We start from the raw sequence: 12,653 nt of genomic DNA, 5'->3' as shown, positions 1-12,653 counted from the left end.
GCTGTATTTTGCAGGAAAATATCTAGACACTTTTGGAGTTCTTAGATACAGTAGCTTGTATTAAGATCTTAGACTTTAGCATGGCTCTAATATATATTTAATATCCTCTACACTATGTGCTGCACTTTGTGCGTAGTGAAATAGGAGCACCTCTGCCCAAACAGTGAATGCTCTGTCTTATCTAAAGTCATTTAAATGAATCAACACAATGATTAGACTCATTTTTACTGAACATGCTGTCACTGTTTAATGATTTGTATACTGTTATATAGTAAATAGTGCACTAAGCAGGGGATATGAGCTGATTTGAGACAGTGCCCATAGTCACAACATTGATCAGCTCATTTACAGGGGTTGGACAATGAAACTGAAACACCTGTCATTTTAGTGTGGGATTTTAGGTTTCATGGCTAAATTGGAGCAGCCTGGTGGCCAATCTTCATTAATTGCACATTATTGCACCAGTAAGGGCAGAGTGTGAATATTCAATTAGCAGGGTAAGAGCACAGTTCTGCTCAAAATATGGCAATGCACACAACATTATGGATGACATACCAGAGTTCAAAAGAGGACAAATTGTTGGTGCACGTCTTTGTGATGCATCAAGAGCCACGCTATCCAGGGTAATGTCAGCATACCACCAAGAACGACCAACCACATCCAACAGGATTAACTGTGGATGCTGTAAGAGGAAGCTGTCTGAAAGGGATGTTCGGGTGCTAACCCGGATTGTATCCAAAAAAACATAAAATCACGGCTGATCAAATCACGGCAGAATTCAATGTGCACCTCAACTCTCCTGTTTCCACCAGAACTGTCCGTCACCACAATCAATTATTGTGCTCTAATACCAGTTGTTTCAGTTTCATCGTCCAACACCTGTATATGTTGATATATATATATATATATAGGGTGTGTACATTCTGATTCGTCTGTTTATGGTAAATCAAGACGTCTGCCCTCAGGGAGGCGGGTCTGCAAAAACACGCCAGCTACATACAGAGCTGTCAGAACATCTTTACTCTGGCATTTTCACACCCTTTCACACCTCCGCACTTCTGCAAAAAACTACTGCAGCTGATCAGACAAGTAAAGGCCGATTAGTCTGTGTGCGGAGATGGACAGAAACATATAGCACAAGTCAAAAGTTTAGACACACCTTCCCATTCAATGTTTTTTTATTATGCTAATTTATTTTCTACATTGTAGGGTTTTTTTTCTCCATTTTATCCCGCTTTTCTCTGCTTTCTTTTTTTTTTTTTAGCTAGGATGACAATCCCACCCATTCTGCTGTAATCCCCCTATCACTGACATCACATTTTAAGCATCAAGTACTTGTGGTTTTCTGTTGAACTTAAAGATGAACGTTTGTCCAACTCCACTGAAACTAAAAAAAAAAAAAAAAAGAGTTTTGAAAAATGAATTCATTTGAGGCAACAAATTAATGCAAATTATTTGAGTAGACTTAACTTATTAGGGTTTACAGTGAATGGCGACAGAATAAACTCATTATAAGTCATTATAAGTTGGCTCAACTCAACTTAACACCTCTGTTTAAATATATATTTGTGCCATTTAAATATATATATATATGTTCAGCTAACTCAAAATAGTTGAGTAATGTTTAGAAAATGTCAATTTTATGTAAAAACAGACTTAATTCATTTGAGTTCAAACTAATTATGGGTTAACAGTGTACCTGTAAAATAAGTGTGAGTGGAATTTTTATGAACTAAACTAAAACTAAACATCCAACTTAACTTTTTTTACAGCAGACTTTTTGCTAAATTTTATTTAAGTAAAGGGGAACGAAAACTTGAGTTAGCATAAATTAAAACAAACATCAAGTTTTTACAACTAAAGAGGAAGTTGATTCATTTGTAAGGTAGCCCAGGGGGGAATCACTACACACTGATGGTGAGTGTTAGTCAGAAACTGTTGGACACGCCCAGTATGCAAATAGATTGTGACAGAAGCCAATGGAAAAGAAGCTGTTAATGGCAACAGACTCAACTCAAGATTTATATAAGTTGATTTAACTCAAATATATTTGTTTGAATGTAAATGTTGCCTCAAGTATTCACTTAACTCAATATAGTTGAGTCTATAGAGACAAAAAAAAAGTCCCCCAGCACTGGGCTGTAGATCAGTGGAACTAAACCTGACCTGACTGATGCTTTAATAAAAAAGGATGCAATCAAATTCTCACTGCAAAGTTCACCTAATCTAATCTGTACATCTACTATAAAGCCTTGAAAATCAATGAAACCACTGAAGCCTCAAGGCCTCCGGCGATGCAGGATTAAGCAAGTGATGTGCTTAAAGCACCAAATCATAGCTGAGCTGTGCTGCAGTTTTCCGTGCTCGTGTGTGCATGACTGAAGATGCAATTCTCAGCATGAATTATGCACGAGCGGTGACATCAGCAGGACAGAACGAGCGTGACGGCCAAGGCCGCTGTATCTATTCACGGAGAGAGTTTCATAGGAAGAGTGGACATCAAAGGGACGTGGAGATTCATCTCGCGAGTCTTGTCCGATGCTCTCTGAGAAATGTAATGTCTTAAAAAAATTATTCTTTAATTTATTTAATAGCAGACACCATCTATTGAAGAAACAGTGTTAAAATATGTCTATTAAGTTCTTTTCACAAAACCACTTTCCCATAAAGATTAAAGATCTCACCAGCTCTATTCTTACCAGTTTCAAATTTGCCTTTCATAATGAGCCGTTTAAGGGCTCTGTCACTTTTATGCAAATGCTAAGCTGTTGCTGGCCACGCCCCATGTTTACGCCAAGCAAACAAGCTAGTTTATGCTTCACTGTGATAGAAACACAAAACACATTACTTAAAAGTTCTTACATCTTCTTTAAATCTGCTAATTTGCCACGGATAGTAGGTACAGATTCCTCCCTCAGACAAAGTCTACTGGCTGGTCCTGTTGTGTACTGTCTGAGGTTTTCAAACAGCAGACCGAAATGATGTTTCTTCTTTACTGATCTAGAGGGAGGGTTTCTTGTGGGGGTTGACGAGTGAAAGGTGGTGCCATGGTGGTTCTATGCAAATTTTTTAAATGTGACATCACAAAAAGGGAGCATCCGAATGGCTCATAGAAATATATGATTCCAGACATCAAAATCTTTTAAGCTTTCATGCTTAAAGTGTTTATGGGGCCCAACTGGAAATATAAAGTCCCTGAACAATACAAAATTATTTTTATTTTCTCAAGCAAATATGTTTTTTTTTTGTATTGCTTTGTATATCTTTTAACAAGCTTTACATATTTTTATTGTAAATATGATGATTATGATTTCTTTTATCATGATGATTTTTTATAAACCTGACTTTTTGGTGCTACCATCGCATGAAACTCTGCTGCTCAAAGAGACAAATGGAAACTCTTCAAAGAAATGATCCTTTTCTCAAATTTATCTCTTTTATTCCTGAATTTGTCCTCTCGCCAGTCTCTCTGTGGTGATGGTGTTAATGCATACTGATCTCAGAACTCAGTGAAATTGTCACGCCTGGCCCTGTTTCCTGTCTGTCCTCGTGCCTGTGTTGTCCCACGTGACCCGTGCCCCTGTGTTCTGCCTGTGATTTTCCATTACCTCATGTCTCATCTGTAGCTCCACCCCTTCCCCAGGTGTTTCCACTCCCAGTGTGTTTCCTGTTATGTTAAAAAGACTTCCTCTGTTACTTGTCCTCTGTCGGTCTTTGCACTGTCCCCCGTTGTCTGTCTCTCTGCGTTTCTGTCTCTCTCTGTGTTTCTTTAGTCATTGCCCTAGGTCCTTGTTTAGTGTTTATCTCTGTTTGTTTCTAGTTCCCTATATTTATACATCTCTGCCTTGTTTAGTTTTGTAATTATTCAGTTCCTAGTTTATTTCTTTGTTTATCTACTCCTGCTTTGTTTGTTAGTTATTATCTATCTAGTTTAGTTCCTTATTGTTTTCCTCGTTTGTTTTGTCAGCCTCCCTATTTGTTTGTAGTATATATTTATCTTCCTGTTTATTTTATTTTCTAGTTCCCTGTGTTTTCCCTAGTTTATTCCCTTGCCCTGTTTAAGTTCAACCTGTCTAGTTTTATAGCCTCTGTTTCTTGTTTTTCTTTGTTTCTTGTTTACTTGTTTTTGTTTATATTTATTTAATAAATTTCGCCCTACCTGTGTTTACATCCGCCTCCTCGTCTCTCTGCCTGGGTCAACCCCTGACAAAAAGACCGACCACAATGGATGTAAACCAGTGGCATGCTGCTCGGAAGGCGGACCTGGAGTTTCTCCGCCTCCTCGCCGAGCAAATCCGAGGAGATGAACCGCTCCCAGCGCCTTTCCTCGGGTTGGAGCCCGTCAGCCCAGCTTCAGCGGTGCCCACCGAGACTCATAAGGGGAAAAAGTCTCGGAGGAAACAGGCCCGAAAAGCCCGCAAGGCGCGGGAGGACTCCCTCCGGAGCGGGGTAAATTTTGGGGGGGCGCTGGGGGTGTGTGCTGTCGGCCTCGGTCCTCGCCCCGAGGAGGACGGGGGTGACTTGGATGCAGGCTGTGAGGAGTCCTTTCTCTGGGACTACTCCGATCTCCTCACACCTGCGTCCAGCGAGGAGGAAGAGGACTATCCTCCTGCACCAGCCCGCCTGCCGCTACTTCCTTCCACGGTGGCAGCAGAACCGCGCTCCGAGACCCCCTGCGCGGCGAGCCAGCCGCGGTCAAAGACTTTCCCCGCGCCAGCTTTCACCGGCGAACCAGCGCTCCCCGCGCTACTCACACCTGACGCTGCACGAGAGAGTAGGACTCCAGTCCGGGTTTTCACTTCGACCGCAGCTTCGGGCTCCAGTGCTGCAGCGTCAGATCTCTTCTTGCCACGCCCCGTGAAGCACGCGTCTGAAACGCTGCACCCCTTGATACAAGCGGCGGCCGCGCCGCTCTCCGAGACTTTAGCGGCGGCCACGCCTCTCTCACAGACTGCAGCGGCGGCAGCGCTGCTCTCCGGGATTTCAGCGGCGGCCGCGCCGCTCCCCGAGATTTCAGCGGCGGCCGCGCCGCTCCCCGAGACTTCAGCGGCGGCCGCGCCGCGCTCACAGACTGCAGCGGCGGCAGCGCCGCTCTCCGAGATTTCAGCGGCGGCCGCGCCGCTCTCCCAAGCACCAGCAGTCCCAGCTGCTCCAGTTCAAGCACCAGCAGTCCCAGCTGCTCCAGTTCAAGCACCAGCAGTCCCAGCTGCTCCAGTTCAAGCACCAGCAGTCCCAGCTGCTCCAGTTCAAGCACCAGCAGTCCCAGCTGCTCCAGCTCAAGCACCAGCAGTCCCAGCTGCTCCAGCTCAAGCACCAGCAGTCCCAGCTGCTCCAGCTCAAGCACCAGCAGTCCCAGCTGCTCCAGCTCAAGCACCAGCAGTCCCAGCTGCTCCAGCTCAAGCACCAGCAGTCCCAGCTGCTCCAGCTCAAGCCCCAGCAGTCCCAGCTGCTCCAGCAACAGCAGTCCCAGCTGCTCCAGCTCCAGCAACAGCAGTCCCAGCTGCTCCAGCTCCAGCAGCTCCCAGAACTATGTTTGGGCCCAGGCCCCGTATTTCCAGGCCTGCTCCTAGGCCTCCTGACTATGCCCCTAGTTATGTGCCCAGGCTGTCCCCACAGACTTTTGCCAGTCCTGGGCACCCACCTGTGTTTTTGGTCCCCCTGTCTCTCCCTGTCCTGGTCCCTGTATCTGTGATCGTTCCAGTTCCTGTCCCCGGTGGTTTCTCTGTTCCTGTCCCTGTTACTGTGTTTGTTTCCGTCCCCGTCAATGTTCTTGTCCCTGTTCCCATGTCCGGTCCCGTCCAGTCTCTGTCTCATGTCCAGTCTCCGTCACCTGTCCAGTTCCCCGTCCAGTCTCCGTCACCTGTCCAGTTCCCCGTCCAGTCTCCGTCACCTGTCCAGTTCCCCGTCCAGTCTCCGTCACCTGTCCAGTTCCCCGTCCAGTCTCTGTCCCCTGTCCAGTCTCTGTCCCCTGTCCTGTCTCCGTCCCCTGTCCAGTCTCTGTCCCCTGTCCTGTCTCCATCTCCTGTCCAGTTCCCTGTCCAGTCTCCCGTTCGGTCTCCTGTTTTCCCCGGCCTCTCCCTGCCGCCAGCCCCCGGGGTTTGTTTTTACGCGCCTCGGGAGCTGCGCGTTTAGGGGGAGGTTTCTGTCACGCCTGGCCCTGTTTCCTGTCTGTCCTCGTGCCTGTGTTGTCCCACGTGACCCGTGCCCCTGTGTTCTGCCTGTGATTTTCCATTACCTCATGTCTCATCTGTAGCTCCACCCCTTCCCCAGGTGTTTCCACTCCCAGTGTGTTTCCTGTTATGTTAAAAAGACTTCCTCTGTTACTTGTCCTCTGTCGGTCTTTGCACTGTCCCCCGTTGTCTGTCTCTCTGCGTTTCTGTCTCTCTCTGTGTTTCTTTAGTCATTGCCCTAGGTCCTTGTTTAGTGTTTATCTCTGTTTGTTTCTAGTTCCCTATATTTATACATCTCTGCCTTGTTTAGTTTTGTAATTATTCAGTTCCTAGTTTATTTCTTTGTTTATCTACTCCTGCTTTGTTTGTTAGTTATTATCTATCTAGTTTAGTTCCTTATTGTTTTCCTCGTTTGTTTTGTCAGCCTCCCTATTTGTTTGTAGTATATATTTATCTTCCTGTTTATTTTATTTTCTAGTTCCCTGTGTTTTCCCTAGTTTATTCCCTTGCCCTGTTTAAGTTCAACCTGTCTAGTTTTATAGCCTCTGTTTCTTGTTTTTCTTTGTTTCTTGTTTACTTGTTTTTGTTTATATTTATTTAATAAATTTCGCCCTACCTGTGTTTACATCCGCCTCCTCGTCTCTCTGCCTGGGTCAACCCCTGACAGAAATATTCATTTCATGCTTTGACTCTTCAGCTCCCCTGGGGCCTGAATGTCTCATGTCTCGTTAAGATTTTGTGGATTTTTGTTCAATTATTCAGTAATTTTACAAGGAGCTGCCAGAGAGAATCCTTCAAGGACCGGAGCCCAATGCCTAATGCAGCGCTGTGTCCTTGCACTGTTTCAAAAATGAGCAATCGATACCTCCTGCACGGTAATCAACCACAAACTGCCGACTGATGTTAGGCACCCAAGACTCATCAATACGCAAAGCCAAGGAATGTTGTCCTGCCTGGATCAAACTGAGAGAAGGTCCTATAACAAAAAATCTGACAGAACTTTACAAATTCCAGGAATGTTCGAAAAACTAGTAAATGATCTGCTGACTTGCCACGGATCCACTCTGACATGCCACGGATCCACTCTGACATGCCACAGATTCCTCCTTCAGACAAAGTCTGCTGCCTAATCCTGCAATGTACCACCTGAGGTTCTCAACCAGCAGACTGAAATGATATTCATGAGATTCAACTGATTTAGTGGAAAGGGCAGAATGAGTGGTGGGGCCATGGTGGTTCTATTCTATTTTCTATATTGTCATGTCACAATAAGGGAGTATCCAAATCTGTTGGCACTAACCTCACGAGAACTGTGGAGAAAAAAAATGGGAAAAATACTAATAAAATGGAGGACGGCGGGAAAGAAGGGTAAAACGCTGCATTCCAGCACAATAACCATTTCCCATCTGTAAAACATGGTGGTGGTAGCATCACCTGTTTTGGACCTGGCCTTAATCCAATGGATATGTTGTGGAAGGACCTGAAGTATAAGCAGTTAATGTGAGGAAAGCCACCAACATCCCTGGAGTTGAAGCTGTTTTGTACGGAGGAATGGGCTAAAATTCTTCCAAGCCAGTTTCTTATCGCTGCAAAAGAGGGGTGTCACACCAGGTAAAGTGCACCACCAATATGTAATATTAGATCAATTTTCTTAATAAATAATTTAATTTAATCTTATTTCTTCAAACAGGGGTTCTTTATCTATTTTAGGACTTAAATTTTTAGGTCTAAAAATCTAATGATGTTTTAGGTCATATTTCTGCAGAAATATGGAAAATTCTAAAGGGTTTACCAACTTTTAACTTTCACCATTGTATGTGATAATTTCTTAAAGAATCACTTGTCTAATTTTAAAAATGATATTTCATGCTTTCAGTGAGTTATAAGGGGAAGATCACTATTTCATTATTTAAAATCACTTGAATCGAAGATGAGTGCAGGCCGTACACGTCAGTAATATTACAGTCAGATCTGGTGTAAAGCAAAAGAGTTTTGCAACCTCTAAAAGCTTTCTTTCCGCATCAGGTCAGAAAACGGGGGAGATCTCAGGGGAATTCGTTGGCTGTTGAGCGACTGACTACAGCATGCTTTTCTTCCTCATCCCATCTTGGAGTTACATAAGTTCCATTACTTCTGGTCACTGTGTGCACATGCGTCTCCGACTAGTCCCTCGGCTCCTCTGAATGCCAGGCAGAGGAATCTGATTAAAGCTAGCCCTTTTTATTCGGGACGAGTTTCAAACTATCCTTTTAGTTCTGGTGCTCTGTACTTAAAGGGATGTCAGCAGGGAGTGTCACGAAGACTCCCCGCCTGTCTGTCTCTCTGACAGTGTCTTTAATGTAGAGTTTTATTTGAAGATGCTGTAAGTAGGACAATGCTCTTTTCTTTACCTCTAAAAGAATAGATTTATTATTTATCATCGGGAGTGGATTTAAAAGAATGTTTCAGTCTCAAACTGAGCATCAGCTTTCACAGTTTAACTTACTGTAAAACTACAGGACTGTAAGCCATCTGTGTGGGGGTTTCTAAATCCAGTTTCTAGAGTTTCTAGAGGTTATTAGTGTCTATAGAAATATATATATACAGGGGTTGGACAATTAAACTGAAACACCAGGTTTTAGACCACAATAATTTATTGTCCCGACGGACAGTTCTGGTGGAAACAGGAGAGTTTTATGTTTTTTATTGGATACAATCCGGGTTATCACCCGAACATCCCTTTCAGACAGCTTCCTCTTACAGCGTCCACAGTTAATCCTGTTGGATGTGGTTGGTCCTTCTTGGTGGTATCTCGCTGACATTACCCTGGATACCGTGGCTCTTGATGCATCACAGAGACTTGCTGTCTTGGTCACAGATGCGACAGCAAGACGTGCACCAACAAGCTGATTTACACACATGCCATATTACTACTGTTTCTTAAATTTAACTGAACTCCAGGGGATGTTCAGAGACATTTTTAATCTATCATCATCTTTGTCTTGATGGTATATTTGTAGCCAAAAATACTGATAAACCTATTAAACAAAAGCAGATTTGGGTTGTGATTTTTTTTTAGGAGCACAATCAAAAGTCTTTTCTGAAGTAGTTTCTTTAAGTAACTGAGCACTAAGTCACACAACATATATATTCTTTTTCAATTATGATTATTTTTTTCTTAAAAAAAAGCCATAAATGTCCAAATAACTGGTCAAATCTGTGTTAGCAGAGGCAGTCCCCAGAAAGTTTCTGAAATGTAGAGATTTCCTTTAAAAACAATGAGAAATTGTTTATTACAGTGTCCAATGTGCCTAAAGTGAAGCTTCAAGACTAGTGTCTTTATAATATAATCACTTCAGACAGATTCACTGCACTCAGTTTATATCGTTGCCGTCCAATAAAAAACAAGTATCTCTATTTTTGTCGATTTTTTGTTTACTACATAATTTGAACACAAAAAAATGTCTTGATTAACAGACCAACAGAAATACTTAAAAATAATCTAAAAAATAAACTATTTTTACATTTATATCCTTTGAAAGTTTAGAAGGATTTCTCTCTTTCCTGTAAAGTTTTGAAGATGTTTTGGAGATACTTGTTTTTCATTGGACAGCACCGATATCAACTTCACTAATTGTGAGTTTTCCTGCAGCAACTGCAATGATCTATGTTAAATAAGGTCGGTCAATATGAAAGGGGTAAATTTACTTATTGATGTAATTATGCTTATTTTAAATGATGTATGTTTATTTAATTGATTCTACTTTGCAGAAATCTATTTTTACTTTACAATATTATTTTGTACATTTCTGTCAAAAAGTCAAAATAATTATTTAATTAATGATTTCTGTTACACCTCAGCCCATGTCTGTCCTGTGTTTTTCCCTCTTTTGGTTTTCTGTGCTCCTGCCCTGTTTTCCTGTCTTGTGTTTCCAGCCATGTGCTTTTTTGAGCACATGGCATTGTTTTGTTATTGTTCTGTCTCCGCCCTAGCCCCGCCCTAGCCCTGCCTAAGCCATTAGTGTTGTCACCTTGTGTCTCATTTGTAACTCCGCCCGCTTATTACCTCCACAGGTGTCCCTAGTGTGTGCCTGTGTGTATATATACCTCATGTTATCCTTTGTTCTCTGTCGCGCTTTTTGTTTGACCTTGTCCCGTGTGTTTGTTATTTTGGTCTACAGTTCTGGTTTGTTATCTTTATAGTGTTTTGTTCCTTGCTTCTCAAGACCTACTTTATCTTTTGTTTTATAGTCTTTAAGTGTTTACTTTAAGTGTTTTCTTTGTCTCAGTTTTTGGTTTGCTTTTTTGTTATGTCTAAAAATAAATATGACTTGCATTTGCATCCGGCCTCCTCCTCCTTGTTACAATTTCATTAATAAAACCAATAAAAAAGTGAAATCATCCACTGAGTCTTTTTTATAGGTGCTTTTGTTTTTAATGAAACAGTGTGCTGGGTGTGTGTACTGTCCTGCTACTGTCTTACCTGGACTTTGCCCCGACATCTGAGGAGCACACCTGCTCACCTCACCCTGCAGCCTATTTCTGGAGCTCCTCACCGTCCACACTGACCTTCTCATCAAACCTGGAAACACAGTTTACATAAACCAGCACTTCTCTTCTCCTGTAACTGGTTCCTCTGGTCCCAGTCTGTAGATTACCTTTACTGCTGAATTCTGGCCAGACCTTTAAAACCTTAAGCGAAGAAATATGGGTCACACTGGATCACAAAATGTTCAAATTAAATTATAGGATATTTTTTCATACTGGAATAATTTATATTGTTTTATGTTTTCGTTGTTAGATTGGCAACGAATAATAAAAAAAAAAGATCGGTATGTGTTAAATGTGTTGTCTATTTACAGAGATAAATTTGGCAACGGTCCAAGCCCAGATAGCAATCAATCATTGAATCGATGTTAAATTGTTGTTAAACTGTTAACAATAAATTAATTCAATCAGTGCTCCAATCTCCTATGGAGCCTCTAAGGTGACATCATAAAAAAAAATAGAAAAAAAAAATAATGTGTGGCCATGACTTTTTAAGGCATGGGAATGAGATAATTAAGTTGTGGGGACGACTTATATGGAGAGGATGTAATTATATATGTTTTATTCCCACGTGCCCACGACTTTTTAAGGCATAGGAACAAGATAAGTCGCCTCAACTCACTTCTTCCATGTATTAATCGCAACATAATGATATTTAGGTATCCACTGAAATGGTATCATATCTTTACATAAAGCTGCTGTTTGACAATGTACTGGTGCATCGCAAAAATTAGATTAGCATTCATCAATTTAAAATTTCATTTTCCAGCAGGACTTGGCACACTGCCCACACTGCAAAAAACACCAATTGGTCTTATATAATATTCTAATTTTATGAGACAGTGATTTATGGGTTTTCATTGGCTGTAAGCTTCATAATCATCAACAATGAAATAAATAAACGCTTTAAATAGATCACTCTGTGTGTAAAACATCTATATAATATATTATAAAATATATAATATATTGAACTGAATTACTGAAAGTAAGTGAAACAAGTACAAAAACATTCACAGTTCAAGAGTGCCCCCATGTGGACCACAATAGAAATGCAGTTAAGCAGTGCATGGTAACCCTGGCTAAACGTGGTACTTAAAAAAAATCTAGTGTAAAAAATATTTTGCTTTGTTTTACACTTTTTGCTTACTAAATGTAAACAAAAAGTGTGTTTTTAATTTATTAAGCTTTAATATAGTCCTCAATATTAAATTTACAATGTCAAAAAAATCAAAAAGAAAAGAAAACTTGATCAAGTTTTTGTGTAAATGCATGTTACATATATTTATCTTTTAGATAAATATATGTAAGTACTAAGTTAACATTCTCTGTAAACAAAACAAATAATTATTTTGACATATGATGTCACATGTTGCAAAAAAACATCTAATATATATGTATACCCAACTAAATATATATATATATATATAATTTTAAAATGTATGGCAATTTTTTTTTTTATTGTAATGTATTTTCAAACATTTTCAAACGTATATTTATTTATTTACATATATTAATTTTCCAAATTGGCTAGGTCAAATTTAGAAGAAGAAAAAAGGCAGATTGTTCGAGATATATGCCCTGTAAATTAATATATTGGTGTGTATATATGAATACATAAAATATACCAATCAATTAATCAATCAATCAATTAACCTCCTTTATTTCCACTCAGTAATACATTGACAAAAATAATAATTAAAATAAATTGTTTAATCAGATTAGTTCAATTAAAGAACTTCATAAACAAAACAATCACTATGTAATTGTAAAAGCATTAAAAAAACATTAAACAACAATATATAAAGCAATAAAATATAAATAATATTATATTTATAATATAATAATAATATAATATTTAGAATGATAATAAAATTTAACACAAATAAATAAATAGAGGACTAAAATGAAGTAGCTACACAATGAACACAATTTAATTAAAATAATTAAAAAGGTAAA

This window comes from Astyanax mexicanus, chromosome 6, assembly GCF_023375975.1.
Source record: "Astyanax mexicanus isolate ESR-SI-001 chromosome 6, AstMex3_surface, whole genome shotgun sequence".
Taxonomy (NCBI): Eukaryota; Metazoa; Chordata; class Actinopteri; order Characiformes; family Acestrorhamphidae; genus Astyanax; species Astyanax mexicanus.
Note: the sequence above shows the minus strand (reverse complement) of the source record.